Raw genomic sequence first — 20,980 nt, 5'->3', positions numbered from 1 at the left:
CTGCTATATTATATGTGCACAGAAAATGAAAAGAAAGCAGTATTCTCCTACATAGTCACATGGTTTGCTCCTCCATCTGCCTCAGACCTTCCATGTCACTTTCTGGTTAACCTACTTTAGATAATCTCACCTCCACTAAAATCCCCATCCCAGGATAGGATGTTTGCCTAGCATGCATGAGGCCCTGCACTGAAAAAGAGAAGACAAAACAAATTTCACATTCCTTCTTTAGTTCATTTGTCTTCATAACACTTAGCACAATCTGGCACCCTATATATTCTACTTAAAAAAAATTATTGTCTGTCTCTCCAGAGAATTAGGCTCTATTATCCAAAGAAACAAGAAAATTCTTTTAATTTACAAAAAAAAAAAAAAAACCAAACCAACCAATCAAACAACAATAACAAAAATATTACCGGGTTGTTGAGAAAGGAGACTCTACCAGAAACTACAATGGAAGGAATGTGGACAATGTGGACATGGTGGGAGTGAGCCAGAGGCTGGGGAAAGCCTCATGAGATACCTGGAGGTGTGGGGGTGAGGGGAGAAGACAAAGTCCCTCCCTTAGGACTCCTCTGCCTCCTTCTTCCCAGACACTGAGATAAATGCCAAGTCAGGGGTCACTGGCTCACAAAAGGTCTTCTGCCCCATGGTTTCCCAATTCCAAACAGTGGGGCCCAGAAACATATCCTCATCCTTCCAACCAGCGAACGTTTTGTGTTTTTTTTTTTAAATCTGGTGCTTACTTAGGTTTCAACCAGTTCTTTGCTGAACCCTGGTTTCTTGTTTTCCTTGGGAACCAGACTCTTTTTAAGTTGGAGCCATAAAAAGGATGAAATCCATTACCTGATACTTTTCTATTCAGCTATTCAAGACATGTTCCAGATGGAGGCCCTCTGTGCCTCTCTCTCATTGTGGCAATGGTGCCTAAGCCCAGTACTTTGAAGAAGGCACATGTGAAAGTGAACACTGAGCTTTTTCCATCTTTTTCCTTCCTTCAGTTTTTTCTCTATTCTGTTGCTAATTGCAAGCCATTGTCTTGAGTGAGTAATTGCAGAGACAACTGATCCTCACCTCAAAGTATATCCTTGGAGCAATGAGGGAAGACAGATCTGCTAGTGCAAAAGTTAAGGGACTTCTGTTCTCATAATTTTTCTGCTGCTAACTTGCTACATGATCCGAGTCAAATTCTATTAACTATGCCTCAGTTTCTTCATCTGCAAAATAAGGATCTTTAAAGTTCCCGCCTAAGTTTCTTCAACTGAGAACCAACAGTGACACCTTGTGGTTTCCTTTGAGCTGTGCTTTCCATTTTTCTAGCCCACTGCCTTTGGCAGACTCCCTTCCTTGCCTCCCCACCACCCTTGTCATTCAGCACTGCCCTCCCCTTGACTCTGTGTGGAGCCCTATGCTCTGTGGTGAAGCTTGAAGTTGAATGTGAGCTCGCACTGTGGGCTGGCAGTGTCACTCTATTGGGAACCGGGGCCACGGCTAAAGGAGTAAGGTGGAGATTTTATTGTTTTCTAGGGCTCCTCCTCATTTATAAAATTATCAGCCTCCAAATTGCTCTATGCCTCAGTTTTCCATGCAAAAAAAATAAGGAACTTTTCTATTAGCACTGCCTTTGACCTCACAAAATTGAGAGGCATTCACTTATTTGTTCTTCACATGTTTAATGAGTATCTTCCCAATGCCAAGCTCTGAGAACCCACCTGCACCAGTGATACAAACTTGCTAAGACACAATCCCTGTTCTTCAAGCCTTGTTCTTGTCTAATGAAGAAGAGAGACAGGAGACCTACTGTCTGCAATAAGATGAGTCCTATATAGACAAAGTAGATACAGAATGGCATGGGCTCCCAGGGGTAGACATCTAACTGGGTGTGACAGAAGATGGGACACTTACATGAGAACCTTACAAAATGGGAAGGTGGTCAGTCTGGTGCAAAAGTTTGCCAGAGGAGACCCTTCCAGAAGAAAAGGGAGAGAGGCATATAAATACAACTTATATCCTTAATCTTAAAACCAAAAGCATGTACTCCCTTGACCCAATCCTATGCCCTTCCAGACATTACCTAATTTATCTGCTTTGTATAGCAGCCAAACATTCCAAAAATGCAAACTGCATGTTCTGACTTTACTTCCTTACTTCTGTTTGAACTGTAACCCGCCCTGACTCAGTTGCCACCTTCAGTGACTAAGGAGCCTGGGCAGAGAAAACAGTGCTCCCTTGGTGGTTTCTGTTTCCACCTTACTGTCTTGTTCTTAGCCTCCTTTCTCAGCTGCTCCCACTCCTGGGCCTTCTTTTCTGTTGAGAATCTCATTAATTTCCATGGTTTTGAATATCATGTATCAGCTCCTAAATTTATATATTCAAGCCTGATCTCTGAAATCTAGAATTATCAACCATCCAAGTCTCATCTTAAATGTTACCTGCAGCTTGGATGGCCTCTGGCATTTTTCTTCTCTATATTTGCCTCCTGCTAGACTCAGAACCCCAGGTAGGCAGATCCATCTTTAGTTTCTTCAAACTTATACCTTTATGATTAAAATGGCTCCTAGTGAGTACTTCAAAATCATTTGATGACTTAATGAAACCTAAGTATGCAAATTGTTTCCAATGATAAAATAAGTTGTGGCTTTGATTTTTTAAATTGTTTTTTAGAAACACTGGAATATGAACTCAGGGCTGTGCACTTGCGAGGCAGGCACTGTACTCCTTGAGCCACGCCCTCAGCCTTGATATTTTTAATCCTTTAAAGTTTAAGTTCAGCCAGGGCAGCCTCACAAGGTGTTATATGTTCAGTGTTTCCGGGTGTTATTGAAGTTTTGTTCTTTGATGCACAGTCTCACCCTTGTCTAGTGACATGCCATGTTGTTTCTTACCTCCTCATCGTCCACTCTGCCCATTGTGGAATTTCCCCCACAAAAATTCACTGGTGTCTGAAGTGTAACTTTCATTCTCCTTGATTATTCTAGGTTCATACAATTCTTTATATGTGACCTTCATGGCAGTTTTTTTTTATTCATATGTGCATACAATGTTTGGGTCATTTCTCCCCCTGCCCCCACCCCCTCCCTTACCACCCACTCCGCCCCCTCCCTCTCCCCCCCACCCCCTCCATACCCGGCAGAAACTATTTATGGCAGTTTTTTTTTTTCAGGAAATACTGTAACTACAGAAGACTGTGTTCCAGCTTAGTGGTATTCACATTCTGAATTTTTAAAAAAGTTTTTTTTTAACCAACACACACAATTCCCCACTGTCCAGGAGCAGGAGACAGAAACAATGATGCAGGCTGTGGAAAGGGGAAGCCACTCCTGGCCTGACCCTTTGACACCCTAGCAAAGGAAAGCTGGGGACAGCATCTTCAGCTTAGAAAAATAGGTACGTCCTCTTTGATATAAACCTGAGGCTGAGACCCATTTCAACTTGTGAGCCCCAAAGGACAGAGGAGCCCCCAGAAGTCAAGAGGGACTGAAAAATGAAACACTCTCATCTTTGTTTTGTAGCAAGAACCTTCTGGCAGGGGGGACCATGGGTCACTTGGGATCTAGGAAAAGTTGTTTTTAAAAATAAACTGCAAGTCACACTGTTCAGGATGCTTTGGGAATATTTATAAATAGGCCACAATAGCAATGGTCAAGAAACGTTCTTCCCTCCCTCATCTTCATAAGGTAACATTGACCAAGTTAAACATGATTTTGTTTTTTGATAAGTTGTTAGACCCTTGGACAACAATTTAGCCATTCTGGGCCTCCATTTCCTCCTCTTTAAAGTGGGCAAAATAATGTCCTCCCCCAATCACAATGAAGATTAAATTAGATTATACCGATCAAGTGCAGAGCACAATACCTGGATCACAGTAGCTCTGTAACAATAAATGCTTTTCTACTATTCAATGCCTGTGCAGAAGAAATTGCCTTAGCGATAAAGATATTTATACTGGAGGATTTTCTTCTTGACTCACTCAACCAAGAATATAGACAAGTAATCCAGTAGTTTAGATGGGGAGCAGCAGATGCTGCTGCTCATTTATTTGCCTTTGTATCACTGCACTCTGAGTACCTGGCACATAACACATGTGCAGAAGGTTTGCTAGCTTGAATTAAACAAGACCTGCACTGTAGCCACTGGCCACAGGTGACTACTAAGCACCTGAAACATGGCTCATTTGAATTGATGGTTCTGTGAGTGTAAATCACACACCAGCCTTTGAAGATTTAGTACAAAGAAAGTAAAATATGTCACTGATGACTTTAATATTGATTATATGTTGAAATGATAATACATTGCATATATTGGGTAAATGAAAATATTTTATTGAGGTTAATTTCAGCTATTCCCTTCTGTTTTGAATGTGATTACTAGAAAATTTTAAATTACATATATGGCTTATGTATTACATTTCTCCTAGAGAGAGCTGAATGTGACTATATACTACCAACTGACTGAATGACCATTGAATATATCCCAGGCTTCTTTCTCTGGGCCTCTTCACTTGCAAAAGGTATACAAGCTCTGTAAAGCACTTTCCAGTTACAGCATTCTATAATTTTATAAACTTTAGGGTATAGTATCTTACTTATGAATTCAGATTAAATTGCTAGTATGGGCCAAACACTTTTACATAAATTGACATTTAGTCTATAGAATAAATAGAAGAGGGAAGAATAACTCTCCTCATTTTATAAATAAAGAAGAGATTGCAGAAGTTAAAAGACTGGGTGGGGTAAGGTCACCTGGCTAGTGAGTGACATAGCTAGAGTGGAATCTTTGCCCTTCTCCTCTGTTTCTTTGTAAGAATTACCAAAAGAAAATACGATTCAGGAGTAACTGTGGGTGCTTCAACTCAGTTGTCTCCTAAGGTGTGTTTCCATAGAAGAACCCTCTATCATTGGAATCACTGCAAAAAGGTATGCAAGAGGCTCCTTGAAGACTGGGGAGGCATTTGGGTATCAGGTTTGGTAGATCATTGACACCCAGCAGTAAAATGTTGGAGGTTACTTAGAAGAGAAGATCAAGAGTCAGGCAAGCAGGGGCTGCTGGTGGTTAATTGTTCACTAGCTTCAGAAGATAGGGCTGGGAGGGGAAGAGGGGGAGTGAAACATTGACCAGCTCTGATTTAGATGCAGGCATGCAGCGGGGAGGCATGGAAAGGTCAGGGGAGCAGTGGGCACCTGAGACAGCTCCCATGGGCAAAATTCCTCTCCCAGAGCCTGGGATTGGAAAGGGAAACGTGTTCAGAGGGGAGGAAAGGGCCTCTGGCCTCAGAGTACATTTATTTTGCCAGCTCCTACTGCCCATTCCAGGATCTGCTGGAGGAAAAAAAATAGTGAGGTCATGTTTGGCTTTTTCAACCCACCAAACTCTACTAAATTTTGGAGAGCTGGGACTGGGGAGTGAAGGGTAAGAAAAGCAAAAATGAATAAATAACATACTGCCCTTATCTCAGAGCCAAACTGGAAAATGCAATGACTTGGCTTGAAGGCTCTTGGACGTGAGTTCAAATCTTGGCTCTGCTTAGCCATGCAATGCTAGGCAATTTAATTACTCTCTGAATTACACTTTACTCAAGTGGAAAAGAAAAGTACTAAAACTTAACTCCAAGTGTCGTTATGGGTGATTACATGAGAAAACAAAAGCTCCTAGTTCAATCAATGTCCAGTTGAAGGGTAAGAAACACAATACCATTTTAAAAAACTGTCCAAGGCCTCCTCACAGTCCCTGGGAAAGGTTCAAGCCTCCTTCCCTGTGTGATCTGGCCCAAGATCCTCTCCACGGCTTCCCTCTCTCCTCCTGCATCCCCACTCCATCCCACCCGTGGCAGCTTCTGATCCATGACACTTTGAGAACCAACATCCTGGGTACTGAGGCTCAGAGTTTCATTCTCAGAATTTCTAAAGTCCTTAAGTTCCCCGGGGGAGCTGACCCTGCAAGGGCCCTCCTTTAGCACATCCCTCCAAGCTAACTTGCTCCTTTCCCAGACACAGGCTTAAGCCCAGGGTGCTGTGCTTGCTCACCATGGACATGATTTGACAAGGAGCATGTTGCATTTCTCTACAAACACAAAACAAAAGTTTGCTGGCTGGCTGCCTGGTTTCTGTTATATAGACTCGGATTAAATTTCTCTTGGACTAGCTTGTAAAGCCCATGGACGCTGGATTGAAAAGTGATTTACATTTTCTCTTGGCAAGGAATTACCCAAGTGAGAATTGCCTGGAAAAATAATCTCCTAACTGAAGCTTGTGTGAGGTGTGTGTATACGTGTGTGCACGAGTGTGAACACACATACACACGTGGCTAAGTCTGGTCAGATTGACAAGCTTCTTCTCCTTGGCTGACAAACTTCAGAAAGTAGAAAACCAAAAGGCAGGGGAAAGTTTCATAAATATACTAACCTTAATGCTAACAGGGTTGCCATGAGTACATTTTAAATTTGATTCCAAATTCCCTGGCAATCAAGGCAAAAGGAAATCAAATCATTACCCAGGCATGTAGGTCTCATCCTCAGAAAGGAGAGTCCCTCTGACTCTTCTTGGGGGCCCTGAGAGCATTATAGTAACACCCATCATTTGCTGAACACTCACTGTGTGCCAGGAGTAGGGTTAGTGTTTATAGCAACTTACTCAAAGTAGGTTTTTCTAGTTGGAAAAACTAGACTCACAGAGGTGAAGACTTTTGTAAGACTTTCCAGCTAGTAGGAGTTGGACCCTGGATTACTATACAAGTATGTCTGCCTCTAGCTTCTAACCAACACTGTCTTCTCAGTCTGTGATAGACATGTCTTCAACAATATTTAGATAGCAAATACACTACTTTTTATGGCTGTTTGACCTTCAAGTAGAAGTTTAGGGTTTGTTTAGTGTCATGTTCAGACAAGAAATGAGTTGAGTAACTGAAGGTCATAGCTCCTCCCCATCCCCCCTAACATGAAAAGATGAAAAATAAAACTGAGTCTGTGTTGAGCCCACCATGCGGAATCACTACATTCATTTTCTATTTAAACCTCACAAAAATAATTGAAGTAAGTGTGACTGACTTGGAGTCTTAATAAAGGATCGTTAGTTACCAGTACTAAGGAGTTTGAATAAAGGCTTCTGTTCTCAGGAAGTGTTGTCTCTCTCTTCACCAGTGACTAAATTGCATCTTAGGGAGAAGATATCATCATAGATAATATCAGAGCTGGAACTCATACCTAGGTCTGATTGAGCTTAAGGCTATGTCCTTCTAACAGTTATGAGGCCTCATAAGTCTGTCTTGTGCTAGACATTCTTCATTAGGATTGAATAGAATGCCTGGCATTATAAATTATTTCCACAATAATACTGATTATAAGGCAGAGCTAAGATTTTGCCTTCCCATTTTAGTGACACCTTTTCCTTTCTCCTTCTGGATTACCTACAAAGTGTGGAGCTGTAGAGACTCATATCAAGTCTGCTGTACATGGAGCCAGAAAGTCTGTACTTCCAACCTCCAGGTCCTCAGATCACACAGATTTAACTGTAAGCTCTTTGATCATTATTTGTTTTTTTCATTCACTTAATAAATGTATATATATTGATATATAATGTACATGATTATTATATGTTAATGCATAAGACATATACATAGTCTATATCATATTGTGCATTAATATGCAATACACATACTCTATTATTACATCAATAGATATATTGGATATTTAACACATGCCAAGCACTTAAAAAATATAACAATTCCTACCAGAGGCTCAGCTTCTACTGTGAGAAATATGCAATGAAACTTACTCTGAGGCTGAGGGTTTTCAGGAAATGGAAGTGGTGGCACTAGTTGGAATCTGAAGATTCTCGTGAAGATCTCTGGGAACCCTCTCAGAGGAAGAGGGGGACCCAAATTCATCTTCTTCTTTGATGTCACTTTTCTTCCCTTCTCCCAACCCTCAGTACCAGACAATATAATTAACTCTTCTCTTCCATCACTTCCTTGGAGATGAAGTGTATTCTTAAGGAGTTTGCCAGTACATCAGGTCTCTGGCATAAATATTTCCTAGAAGATGGGATAGCTAAGAGAATGCCAGGAAAACTGCAGCCACTTCTGAATGGTCTGGAGCAGTTTAGTGTGGCTGGGGCAAAGCAATCACCTTGTATCTTTGAGTTCCTTCTGTGTTGTTGAAATCGATGGTCTTGAGGTTGGACTGAGCAATAGTGCAAAAATTCTGTCAGGCAGTTAGAGATTAGTGAGCTAGACTTCATGGTACACTTTTACCAAGAAGTGGCTGCTATATTTCTGATAGGCATTTAGATCAAAGAGGATAACCACAGCTGATGGAGCTGAGGCCATCACTACAGGTAGGTCTCCATGCAAATGTGGCATGACCGTTTGGGAGTAGGATCCCAATGAACTGACTGATCTTGCTGACCAACACAGACCTGGCTATTTCAATGTTAGCATATCAATTAACTCCAAGGGTAAACTGTGGTGCATCAAGGCAAATCTAGACCAGTTCATTCTCCTCATTCATTTCTTTTCAGAGATGCCAAACCTTCAAGAATTTAGTAACTTTTTTTGCAACTATAACCAAAAAGAACTTACTTGTGAGAAGTCAAGCCTATTGCTAGCCAGTGAGGGATATAAGTAGAACTCTCCTTCCTCAGAAACAGGAGAAAAAGACAATAAAAGGTATTTTATTGGATTCAGATGGCAGGTTTTACCACCCTTACCTGTCTATAGCTTAATTATGTGACATCACAACCACTGAGCTTCCCAGTGATGATTTAATAAAATTATAGAAAATCAGAACAGGGAGATATTGTAGTTGCTCCCTGTTCCACATGGTAGTTTTAAAAATCCAAATAGCAATGAAACACAAATTAATTAATAAAAAGGTTAAGTAGCAATGACCTTTCTCTAAAGCATATGTGATACCCTTGGAACTGGTAGCAGTCATTCCTACTTCTGTTCTTATCACTCTACAATAATATGAAAATAATGTACTTCACAGATTATATAGTTTATTTTTGTACAAAATAAAGAATGGAAGCTAGGTGCTAATGACACACACCTGTAATCCTAACTAATCAGGAGGCAGAGATCAGGAGGATAGCAGTTTGGGACCAGTCTGGGCAAAAAGCAAGAGCCTTCCCCAAAAATATCCAATACAAAAAAGGACTGGCAAAGTATCTCAAGTGGTAGAGAACCTGCCTAGCAACTATAAGGCCCCAAATTCAAACCCCAGTACTGCCAAAACAAAACAAAACAAAAAAGGATGGACTTTAATTTAAAAAAACCCACAAAACCCAAAAACTAGCTACGTTGAGATAATATTGTATGTTTGCCAAACACCCAAACATTCTGTAAAACACATGGGGAGGCAAAGGGGAAATATATACTTACACATTTCAAGTGGGAAATATGAAGTGATTCAACCCCATGTCAACCAATAGCTGTGCACAGTGGCATGCTTCTGTCATTCCAAGCTACAGAGAAGGCTAAAATCAGAAGGATGACAGTTCTAGGCTAGCCTGGACAAAATATTTTGTGAGACCCCATCTCAACCAACAGCTGAGTTTATGGCTCATGCCTATCATCCCAATGACAGCGGGAAGCATAATAGGAAGAGCGGGGCCCAGCCTGGCCTGGGCAAAAAGTGAGATCCCATCTCCAAAATAACTAGAGCAAAAAGGACTAGAGATGTGGTTCGAGCAATAGAACCACAATAGGTTCTGCCCAGCAAGTGTGAAGCCAGAAGTTCAAACCCTAGTACTGCCAAAAAAATTAATATACTAGATAATAGTAACAATATAGCATATGTGTATGTATATACTGTGTGGGAGCACAGCTATAAAATCTTGCATAGGCATTATAAAATCTCTGGAAAGAAAAAGCCTTACTATCAAGAGGTTCCAACCAGGCATTGGTGGCTTTTGCCTGTAATCCTAGCTACTGGGTAGACTGAGACCTGGAGGATTGTGGTCGAGGCCAGGCCAGACAAAAAAAGTTTGCAAGAGCCCATCTCAATAGAAAGAAGCTGGATGTGGTGGCACACGCCTGCTACAGCAGGTGGGAAGCATAAAATATAAGGATTGTAGTTCAGACTTGGACAAAATGTGAGATCCTATCTCCAAGCCACCAGATCAAAAAGGGCTGGAACTTTGGCTCAAATGGTAGAGTATCTGCCTTGCATGTGTGAAGCCCTGAGTTCAAATCCCAGTACAGAAAAGAAAATGTTCCTTTTTTTTTTTTGTTTTGTATTATGGGGTGGGAAACAAGGCAAATAATGAGACTAAGAGTATAATAAAAGTTTTGACAGAATACCTTTGAGAATTTTTGAACCACATGAATATATAACCTATTTAAAAATTGAAATAAATAAACAAAATTTTTTAAATGATAACATTTTAACGACTGTTAGGAAGAAGTAGCCCAGGGTCCTTCTGAAGTGGGAAATGGGAACTTAGTCTGCAAAGCCTGAGGGATGGCCCAGCAGAAGCAATTTTTAAATATTTCTTTTTATCATATTAATCATTGTACAGGGGTATATATTGTGACATTTACATAAGTGCTTAATTAGATTCACCCCCTCTATCTTTCTCCTTCCTCCCTCTTTCTTAGAACAACTACAACAGCTTTCATTGTTCTATTTTCATTCATGAATTCAAAATACTTCTATCATATTTGACCCTTTCCTTATGCTCTCCCTCCCACTTATACTCACCTCTGGACAGAATCTGTTTTACCTTCTTGTCCTTTGTTTTTCTAAAAAGACATTTCTGTTAGTTTATGATAGTTATATAGGGGGGGTTCATTGTGACTTTCCATGTATATATGTATTGGTTCATCCCTCCATCATATTCCTTTCTACCCTAGTTCCCTTCTTGTTGTAACTTCAACAGGTTTCAATGCTCCACATTCATACTTGTATAGAAAGTGCATCATCCATATTCACTACCTTTACTTTCCTCATTTACCCTCCCCTTCTCACTAGTGCCCTCCCCTCAGCATGACGTGTTTTATATTTCTGTCCATCGTTATTTAGGTGTCTGTTCATTGTTCAGTGGAAGCAACTTTTAAATTGAAGAATAAATAGCAAAGGGGCAACAGGTTGACCAGGATGAAATGCCTCACACACGTTCTAGGAAAAGAGCTTCCCATTAAAGGAGCAGAAGCAAATCCAGGGTGACTGAAATACAAAAAATGAGGCACGCCGGGAGATAGGAGAAGTAGCAGCTAATGGCACAGTGAGAGGCCAAACAGCACAGGTTATTTTAAAACTGTCTGGACTTCATCCTAGAGGAATGCAGTGGGAAGCCCTGGATGGAGTCGAAGCAGAAGAAGGAGGGGATCAAGGTTATGTTTAGAATAGATTGCTCTGGAGCCTATGAGAAGGAATGACTGGAGGAAGCAACAGTGGATGCTGACAACTCATGTATCTGACAAACCACTTTGGAGAACTGTTTGGCAGTTTCTTATAAAGTTAAACATACTCATACCCTATGACCTAGCAATTTCATTCTTAGGTATTTATCCAAGTTAAATGAAAACATATGTTCACAAAATATTTGTACAAAATTTTATAGCAGCCACATTCATAGAAGCAAAATTTACGCTGAAAAACAACCTGCCAAATTTCTATCTAAAGAGAGATTGATGGCTGAGGGTATGGCTCAAATGGTAGGATGCCTGCTTAACAAGCACAAGGCCCTGAGTTCAAAACCCTCTACTACCAATAGATAAATAAGTATAGACTGATAAGCAACTGGCAATGGATTTATACCAGGGGATACTACTGAGCAAAAAAAGAAAAAGAACTCTTTATTTACACAACATGAGTGATTCTTAAATCCACAAAAAATAAACAGGCACAGATAGGTATATAATGCATGAGTCCATTGATATGAATGAAATCCATATATACAAAAATAATCTATAGTAATAGAAGTCAAAAAGCAGTTGCCTGGAAGGAAAGAACATTGACTACAATGAAAAATCAAGGAAGGATCTGGGACAATGGGAATAATTTATATCTTGTATGTGGCAGTTAATTTACATGGTATAAATTGTCAAAACCCATCGAAGTGAAAACTAGACTTGAGCTTTACATTGCCTGTCAATTTTTTAAAAAGAGTAGACACTGAGAAAGATAGGAGATGATATCAACAATTCAGAGACAAGTGATTATGGGGATCAAATAAAATAATGTGTAGAAGGGGCAATAAAACTCCACACAAACTTTTGGGCTTTATGCACACTGTGAAGCTCTGTGCAGAAGTGTAGACTTAGTCTAACTTAGCCCATCTCAAGTTTTAGAGGTGACAGTGATCTCCAAAATTGCTCCTCAGTCTTGCTTGTTTGCAATGAAGGACTTGGGCATGATTAATCATGATCTTCTTGTTGGTTTGCTACATTTTGGCAGGAAATAGATCCAATGACTGCTGAGATTCATCAGAATACTTGACCTTGGGGCAAAGGAGGGAAAGAGGGCAGGAGCTGCTTTTGCTGTGGGGTACTTTTCTGCTGAAAATTGGGCTTTCCAAAACAAAAAATGCATTCAGTTGCTGGGTTTCAGTCTTGAATTTATTTTTTTTCAATAATTAGAACTTGAAGGATACAGCAAAAAGGAAGCAGACTGTCAGTTCCTGAGGCAGGGACCATAAAGATCAGTGACATGAGGCCACCCAGGGTTCAGGAGAGTTGGCTGGGAGCTAAAAGTGTGTGGGAAATACACGTGGGCTGTGAGTCTGCCTCTAAGTGCAGACATGTTTGGAGAAACAGCAGTGTGAAAATCAGGCAAAAGCCATCTGAATAGCTGATCACTCAGTTTCACTCAACTCAGCTCTTTTTCCAAACATTTTTCAATGTTTACAAATCTATTTGTTTTGATTTAATGTTTATTTTGCTTTCTCAAAACTACTTTGAATGAGCAGACACAGCTGGGTCCTCCCTATCCACACCAAGGGACACTAAATGCCCTGGCACTGTACTTGACTTCCTGTCCATGAAGAGAAGACATCTTTACACCAGGCAGGGTCTTAGAGTCTGTGATTTTTGGAGATTCTTCAATGAACTGCAGTGAATGTCCATCCTATTTTCCTTCTCTGGTGCCTGTCATCCAATGTCTTTCTAGGGTTTGGTATCTGTTGTGGTTTCTCTTGGTGTGAGGTAGGAACCACCTTCCACAAAACAGTGGACAAAAACACACACTCCTAGCTCTATCCCAATCTAAGTACAGGCAACAGACTTGAGTTCAGCCCACCAGGTCGATGCTTTTGAACACTTAAGGGAGCAATAAAAGAAGATGGGGGTGTTGGTGGTTTTCATGAAGGCAGCTAAAAACCACCTTTTTGAAAGCACCAGAGCTGGCATGCTGATCAAACTCCTCCTCCCAAGTTACCACTGTGTTGTTCCTTTGGTCTGACCCACTGATTCTTCCCTAATTTCTACCCATCTCTAAACTTAATTCTTTCTGCTCTATAATAAATTTAAGTCATCTAGAGTCTGTTTTCATTGCTGGCCTCCAAGATGTACAATGATCATAAAACAGTGATTTCATTTTCTGAGGCAATGCTCTCAGAAAAGTGTCTCAGACACTCCAATCCAAGACTCTTCTTTGGTAGCAATGGAAAGACACCCAAGTGATGGGAGTGTGAACAGGGTAAGAGAAAGGGAGACAAGAAAGTCCCGCACATTTCGTAGCTACTGCAATCTAGGACTGAGGATACTCAACACAGCAGAGGCTCTAACAGATGCCAGGAGCAGAGCTGAGCACTTGCCCTGTGGTAGCAACATGGGAGGTGTGTTCACAGGCAAAGGAGAAAGCATGAGGTACAGCAAGGCTAAGGCGCTTGCCCTAGGTTACATTGCACATCACTGGGGAACTGGTATCTGAACGGCTCTTCTTCTAATTCAGATCTGCCCTACCCATTCTACTAAATTTGCTAGACAATGGTGTATAAGCCACATGTTTTTTTCCTCTTTATGTTTTGATTTAGGCATTGTATCCATGATTTGTAATGAGTCTACCTGAACCTAATGATGTAACAAGATCACTGGATTATGGATGTATTTATTTATTTTAAAAACATGAGGTAGAAAACTTCCCTGAGCCCATGAGAAGGAGAACAGGAGGCGTGTCAAAAGCTGTTTTGATTTAAGTGGAATAGATCCAGCTTGAGTGTAAATTCGAGACTGTGTTTGCTTATGTCACACTCTATTTTTCAAATTACTTTCATATGTCTCATTTCATTTATTTCCCCCATTTCTGGATGGGCAAACTGAGGCCTGGAACTTGAAAAGACACATTCATGTTCACAAGGAAAATTACTATCAAAGCCAAAACTCAAATTGTTGTCATTTTACAGTACCCCACTGCTGCTTCAGAATTATTACTGCACCAATTGAGCTTAACAAGATAACTTGGATTGTTTCCTTCTAATTATTTGATTTAGTTCCTGGGACTATTCAGGTAAACTTTAGACTCTCTCTGTGTCTTTGTTTTCTTTTCTTAAGATTTTTTCTGCATTCTACTTCTCCCCCTTCATTCCTCCCTCCTCCTTTTCTCTGTTAATCTCCTTTCCTTCTCTTCTTTCCTCCCTTCTCCTCTCACTGGAAAAAAAATTTCCTCGTCTTACATAGGGAAAGTATCATGTGACTGAGTGGCTGAAATGAGAAATATCTGTTAAGCTCCTGGAAGCAGAATTTTTTTTATGGATTTTTTATTGTTTGGATTGTTTTGCCAGGCTAATGAAAAAAGGCTCTGAGGCCCCTTATCTCAGGCCAACTAGAGGATGCCTTCAAGTTTTTGTTTTTCTTTCCAAGCTGGTTCCTTACAAATGCATGCTAAAGGTCACTCCCAGGTCCCCAAGATAGTGGTAGGTAATCAATCACATGCAGGACATCAGTATCACTGCAGATAATCTCATGAATGGGAGGATTTGGGGAAGGAGAAAGGGGAGCCTCAGCTGTCCCAGGATTGTGTGCTCAGCAAAGGTGATCTGATGGATTGCTTTTCCCAGAAGGTTGCTGGGACAGTCACAAGTAAAGTCTATATCCAATGGCCATTCTTCTCTTCTGGTCTTTTACTTGAAACAAGTATTTAACATATAAAATATAAAAAGACTCAAAAATTTCCCAGATAATCTAAACATTGTAATTCAGCAAGAGACATTGATTATATTTAATAGCTTCCAAGAGTGGGTCCACATGTCCACCCCAGCAAAAACTAATCCTTTAAAACAAACAAACAAACAAACAAACAAACAAAACCAGAAGGGACTCCAAGGCTTGGCTTTGCCCAAGCCAAACTTTGTAAGCTTAAGTCACCTCAATTCTCTAGGCTTCAGCTTCCTCAACTGAAATAGTGAACTAGTTTATTCTTTTAACAAACGCTTGTTAAGCATTTACTTTGCAACAGGCCTTATGCTAAGAACTGAAAAAAAAAATTAAAGGATAGACACAGTACCTGGTCTTAGGGTGTCTCAAAGCTTAATGGAGAGAAAAGATGTAACATAAGAGAAAACAATGCAATATTTTGTAAAAAACATTATGTAAAAGAACAGAGGTAGAAACAACTCTGGTTAGAAGCTTATCCTTACAATTCTTCCCAGACTTTAAAGTCTACTTCTTTGGCTTTTTTGTTTTGATCTACTTTTCACACTAATGCATTTTGTTCTTTCTTTACTAATTATTTTCAAATCACTATTGTCATTCTCAACTATTACTAATTACTATATCATATACTGTTCAATTGCCCTGACACCTATAAAAACTAGATACTATGGTCACCATTTTTGATATAAGAACATGGAGGCTTTTTTTTTCTCATGAAGAATTTATTAAAATGTATGCTTCTGTCTAACATTATTGAAGAAAACAAATATTTCCTTGGATCAGTCCAACCATCTTATTAACTGCAAATTGCGTTATCTGAAATGCAATCAATATTCTTCTCGTATACAATTCTCCTATCATATCATTCTAAACCACATTAATAGACAGAGAAGCCTGCATATGATTTAACAGGCCTTGTCTTGTCTAGCTATTGTTCAGATTTCTTTATCCAAATCGAGCAGTCTGTACTGAGCATTAGTTATGGAGGCTTTCGAGGTTAAGTAACCTACCCAAGTTCACACAGCTCTGAAGTTGTAGAACTTGGACTTGAACCTGCAACTGTCAACTCCAAAGTTCATGCTCCTTCCACTGCATGGTGTGGGTTTAGGTGCTTGTAGCCACTCAGGGTCAGCAAAACAATTTGCAGGAACAGATGTGAAATTTCAAAAATTATTTAGAAGTCAGGTACTGGTGGCTCATGCCTGTAATCCTAGTTACTTGGGAGGCTGAGATTGGAAAGACCGAAGTTCCAGGCCAGCCCAGGCAAAAACGTTTATGAAACCCCAACTCAACAGAAAAAAGTCAGCCATGGTGGTATGCTCCTATCATCCCAGCAAGACAGGAAGCCTAAAATAAGGTCCAGGCTAGCCTGGGTAGAAAGCAAGACTCTCAAAAATAATCAGAGCAAAAAGGACTGGGGAAGTGGCTCAAGTGGTAGAGCTCTGCATAGCAAGCATGAAGCTTTGAGTACAAACCCCAGTAACACCAAAAATAAATTATTTAGAATTTCAATACTGTAAGAGTGGCGCATTAAGCACAGCATAGGGCTTTCTAAGCAAGGGGCCCTCAGTGACTACCAGGTTCTGCCAGTCACACTTCACTTTGAAAATGCCATCTCCCATCAAACAAGAAAAGCAACATGGCAATTTGCAGGTCAGGCCACAGCAGTAGAATTCAGTGATCTGTTTCATGTGGGCTCTGTAGTGGGTTCTCAGAGTAGCCCTGGCACCTACCCTAAGGAATATTAGTGTCATCACAGGTAAAGTGACATCTGGGGAAAGGTACATAATCTTTAGCTGATGGGAGTTCTGATGGTGTCCCTTGCACTTAAACCTGAGGAGGTCCAAAAGTCTCAGAACAAAAGTCTCTCTCTCTCTCTCTCTCTCTCTCTCTCTCTCTCTCTTTCTCTCTCTCTCTCTCTCCAATGCTGGGGATTGAATTTAGGGCCTTGGGCATGCTAGGCAAGTGGTCTACCCTTTTAGCTATGCATCCCCCTAACCTCTTGGTTTTATTTTGTTTTTGAGACTGGGTCTTCCTTCTAAAGGTGACCAGCTTGAGAAGAGATGGCAAACCAGGACTTGAAGGTATATCCTAAGGAGGGTCAGGAGGAAATCTGCAGATGTGCTGGAGTATAAACCTCTTTCACATAACATGCAAGATGCCAACTCCTATAGCCTAGCAGAGATTGACTAAAGATCATCATTTTGGCCAATGATTCTCAGTCAGCAGTGTTTAATTTTCTGAGACCTCAGGCCCCTTCTATGAAAGGGATAGGCCATCTCCCCAGACAAAAAGACACACGCATGTGAAATATTTTTCTAAACAATTGTACACTCCCGTAACAATTACAGATTTTTTAAAACCTTATTTTAGATCAAGGCTTCCTTAAATTAGAATTCTACAGTTTTAAAACCAGACAGAAACTTAGAGCTTATTTCTCAGGAGGTGAAATGTCATTTAGAACAATAAATTATGCACATTTGTAAAGAGCTGATTGTCAACTCTACCCTTGAACTAGTTGCCCCACTGATAATTTGCAACTATCAAAACACTGTAGCTAAGTGGAACAATGTAATATCACAAACAGTCGGTGCCAAGATGCCAGTAAACATTTGTGCAACCCCATGGTGTTGGACTGAAGAATGGTTCTTGTCCTTGAGATGCTCAGACATCTAGGAGAGGAACACACAAAACCAATATAATGCAATATGACCTATGCAATTGTAGATGTTTGAACTGGGTTTGGAGGTAACCTAAGGAAGGGCACTATCAACTGTGCCTGGCCAGACCATGAGAAGCTCTCTGAGGACAGAACACCTACACAGAGATTTGGAGAGTGAGTAGAAGGGACATGGAGGGAAAGGTCCTTTAGCTGAGGAGACCAGCATGTACAATGGCAGAAAAGGAGGAAAAGCAGGAGGGCAGGAGGAACTGGAGGAGTTGGGGTGAGCTAGAACGCAGGCAGAGTGAGGCTGGGAGAGAGGGGAAGAGCCAGATCATGGGGTCTTGGATACCATACCAAGGGCATTGGACTTAAGGAAGAGTGTCAGTCCATGCGATGTACTAGAAAGCACTTTCCTGGACCTACAAGGCAGCCAAATATCCATTTATCCTAGATGGCCCTCTGCTGGGAAGAAGTGGGAGTAGAGGTGGAGAGGAGACAGCCTCTCTGAGATTCCTATCACCTCTCTCTTTAAAAACCAGCCACTGTCAAACTCTAGAGAATGTAAGAAGGCCCTTGAAAAGCATTCAGAACGTCTCTAAGATGTCAATGAGATACTCACCAGCAAACGACTATCCTCTCCACTAAGAGATAGCTAACTGAGAAGAGGCCTTCTCAAAACTGTTCTCTTGATATATTCATGTGTTTCCTTTGCAACAATTCCCATTTTCCATTCACTCTTAAATTTGAGCCAGTTTATCCCTAGGAGGCCTGAGAAGAAAACATTAAGAAAAGAGAAAATTGCCAGGAAAACATAAAGGAAATATTTTCATGTCACTGCATTTTATGCTCTGATTTCTAGGCTTATTTTTACTCCCAAGCAAAGCCTAATTTCTGGGACACTGCATTTAAGTCAGTATTCTGCCCTAAAGCTGTTCTGCCTCCATTCACCACTAGGTGTCATAAAAATCCTGTTTTAAAAGAAACATAGCTTCAAAACATGCTGACCTAAATGTCCCTATTTCTGTGGTCAGATTTCTCATAAAATTACATACATACATACATACATACACACACATATTTTTTAAACAAGATGAAACACTGTAGCTGCTCATGACTTACCTCTTGATTAACATACCTCCTGAGTCACAAAATAGTTATAATTCTTCAGACTACCTACCTCCAAATACTATGGATCCTACAGGAGCATAACAAATAGATCTTTGTGGAAGTATCCGTGGTAAATATACATCTTACAGGAAATTCCATTGCGTTTACACTATTTATTTAATAAAAATAATCTCTGCGATTATTTGCATTTGTTTCTGAAGGAGGATGTTTTCCCTTCCTCAGAATAAGTTCAGGAAATGAGTGAAATGTTCAGGAAGTTAGCTAAATGCTGATGTAAATCCAAAAGGAAGGTCTGTTGTTTAAAAAGGGGGGGAGGTGCAAAAAAGCCCTAGGAAGTGGTTTTCTTGTTCACTTATGGAAAATGTTATGCAGAATTTCTGATGTAAATGGAAGAGGACTAGAAAACATGTGAGTGCCTATATCTTTTTCAGTGAATCTGTTGGGCAATCCAGACCTTTACTGATAATAGTAGATGGCAAAGAAAATTGTGTCAAGAAAGAAAATTTACATGGGAGACATGAATGAGATTAAGTTTCTACTAAATTAAGCCATTCTTATGGAATTTTGTTGGCTATTCCAAAAAATAAATCCTGGTAGGAAACCCTGAGTCTTGAAGAGCTGGTGGGCCCCTTGGCACTCCATAAATGACTACATACTACCCTCTACTACCCTGTCCCTTCCACTGACACACAGTGTTACACTGACCCTCAGATTGAAAGGAGAGTCGTAATGGCAGGAGGGAGATGACCTACACCGCTAAGGTGCCTGGTCAGTGCTGCAAACTCTGTGGCCCTGCATGTTATCTTTCTGTAGCTGCCTGTGTAGGGTGTGCTGTATTCCATTTACAGAGCAAACAACTCCTTGCCTCTGAGATACTGGAAAGCCGAAATAAAGATTCGGCTCATTGAACAGGACCACAGAGGACAGTCTGTTGTGTTTTTTCTGAAAATCCCCACCCCCATCTGTCTGCCACCACCTCTGTTCAGGCCCACATGGTTTCTCATCCATGGTTCCAACTTGCCTTCTTTCCAGTCCACAACCCCCAGCAGCCAGAGCAAAAAGCAAAAAAGCCATATTGGTAAAAACACCAACATGGACTCAAGCCTTCCCTCCTTTCGAACACTTGCTGACTCCCTTGTGCCAAGCGCAAGAGAGAATAGGACTTCCGAGGCCTTTCACAACTGGGCCTCAGCCCACTTTCCCTCCCACTCCAAGAATCTCAGGCTCCAGTTACATTGAAGTGACTTGCTGCCCAGTACTTCCCTCCAGGCTACTTATCGCCATGTTTACTCACGTTTATCCTTTTCACTTGGGGTAAAGGAAGACTACCAACCATGAAATTCTTTTAAGTAGTATAGAGCAATCTGTTTAAACTTCTAAAATTATGACATGAGGATAATGAGAGAGGAAGGTTCAGCGGACACAAGGCAAACTCATCCATATAAATGCCCTACTGAGCATAAATACTATAAATTATCACGTGTGCCTAGAAAAGTTGCTCAGCTGGAGGCGGTTAGCTGGATCTAATGACTAAATGTCTCTGATGGCACATCAGGAGGCAGTTTTAACTTTTATGCTTTATGTACTGAATTCAGAGGGTGGCTTGGAGGAGCAGAGCAAGTCTCAAAAGTGTTAGAGTCTCTGAGATCCACACTTCTCTCTTTTCTTCCTGCATCCTCCCTCACATTTGCATAAGGCAGATGTGTCCTTTCAGGGTTCAAATGGTGGGTAATCAGAAGTTGTTCTATCCAAGCTAAACCAACAAGACCTTGGAACTTGGGGTTGTAAGAAACTACATGGTAAGTGTGGCAGAATTAGTAGCCTCAACTTCAGGGTCCTCCACAGTGCCTGATGAAGGCTAGTATATGATGGACCCTTACTTTGCCATTCAACAAATATGTACTAAGCAGTAGAGGGTTTGTTTTTCCAGGTTTAGAGTTTTAAGCTTGTTAATAGTAGTTGAATTCTTTCTCTGTTCTGTCATCTGCATTTGGGAACTCTAAGTTGGACTTTACCTTTCATGGGTTTTCTTATTTTTGTAATCACTCCCTCTCTCCTTCTCTAGCCCACTCCAGTTGTTCATGCAGTAGACTCTCAGCA

The 20,980-nt window shown here is 40.7% G+C and overlaps 1 long non-coding RNA gene across 3 annotated transcripts in view; it reads left to right on the top strand.

Moving 5' to 3' along the window:
- Window positions 1-20,980, top strand: part of LOC141425055 (uncharacterized) — a 63,594-nt gene that overhangs the window by 31,981 nt on the left and 10,633 nt on the right. Inside the window, exon 2 of one of the 3 annotated variants that reach the window (XR_012450163.1) lies at window positions 7,371-7,505. The exons of the other annotated variants lie outside the window; for them this stretch is intronic. This is a non-coding gene — a long non-coding RNA (uncharacterized lncRNA). The remainder of the gene's footprint in view (window positions 1-7,370; window positions 7,506-20,980) is intronic. 3 annotated transcript variants of the gene reach the window in all.

Source organism: Castor canadensis, chromosome 1 (genome assembly GCF_047511655.1).
Source record: "Castor canadensis chromosome 1, mCasCan1.hap1v2, whole genome shotgun sequence".
Classification (NCBI taxonomy): domain Eukaryota; kingdom Metazoa; phylum Chordata; class Mammalia; order Rodentia; family Castoridae; genus Castor; species Castor canadensis.
Note: the sequence above shows the minus strand (reverse complement) of the source record. Positions and strands in the feature narration are given on the sequence as shown.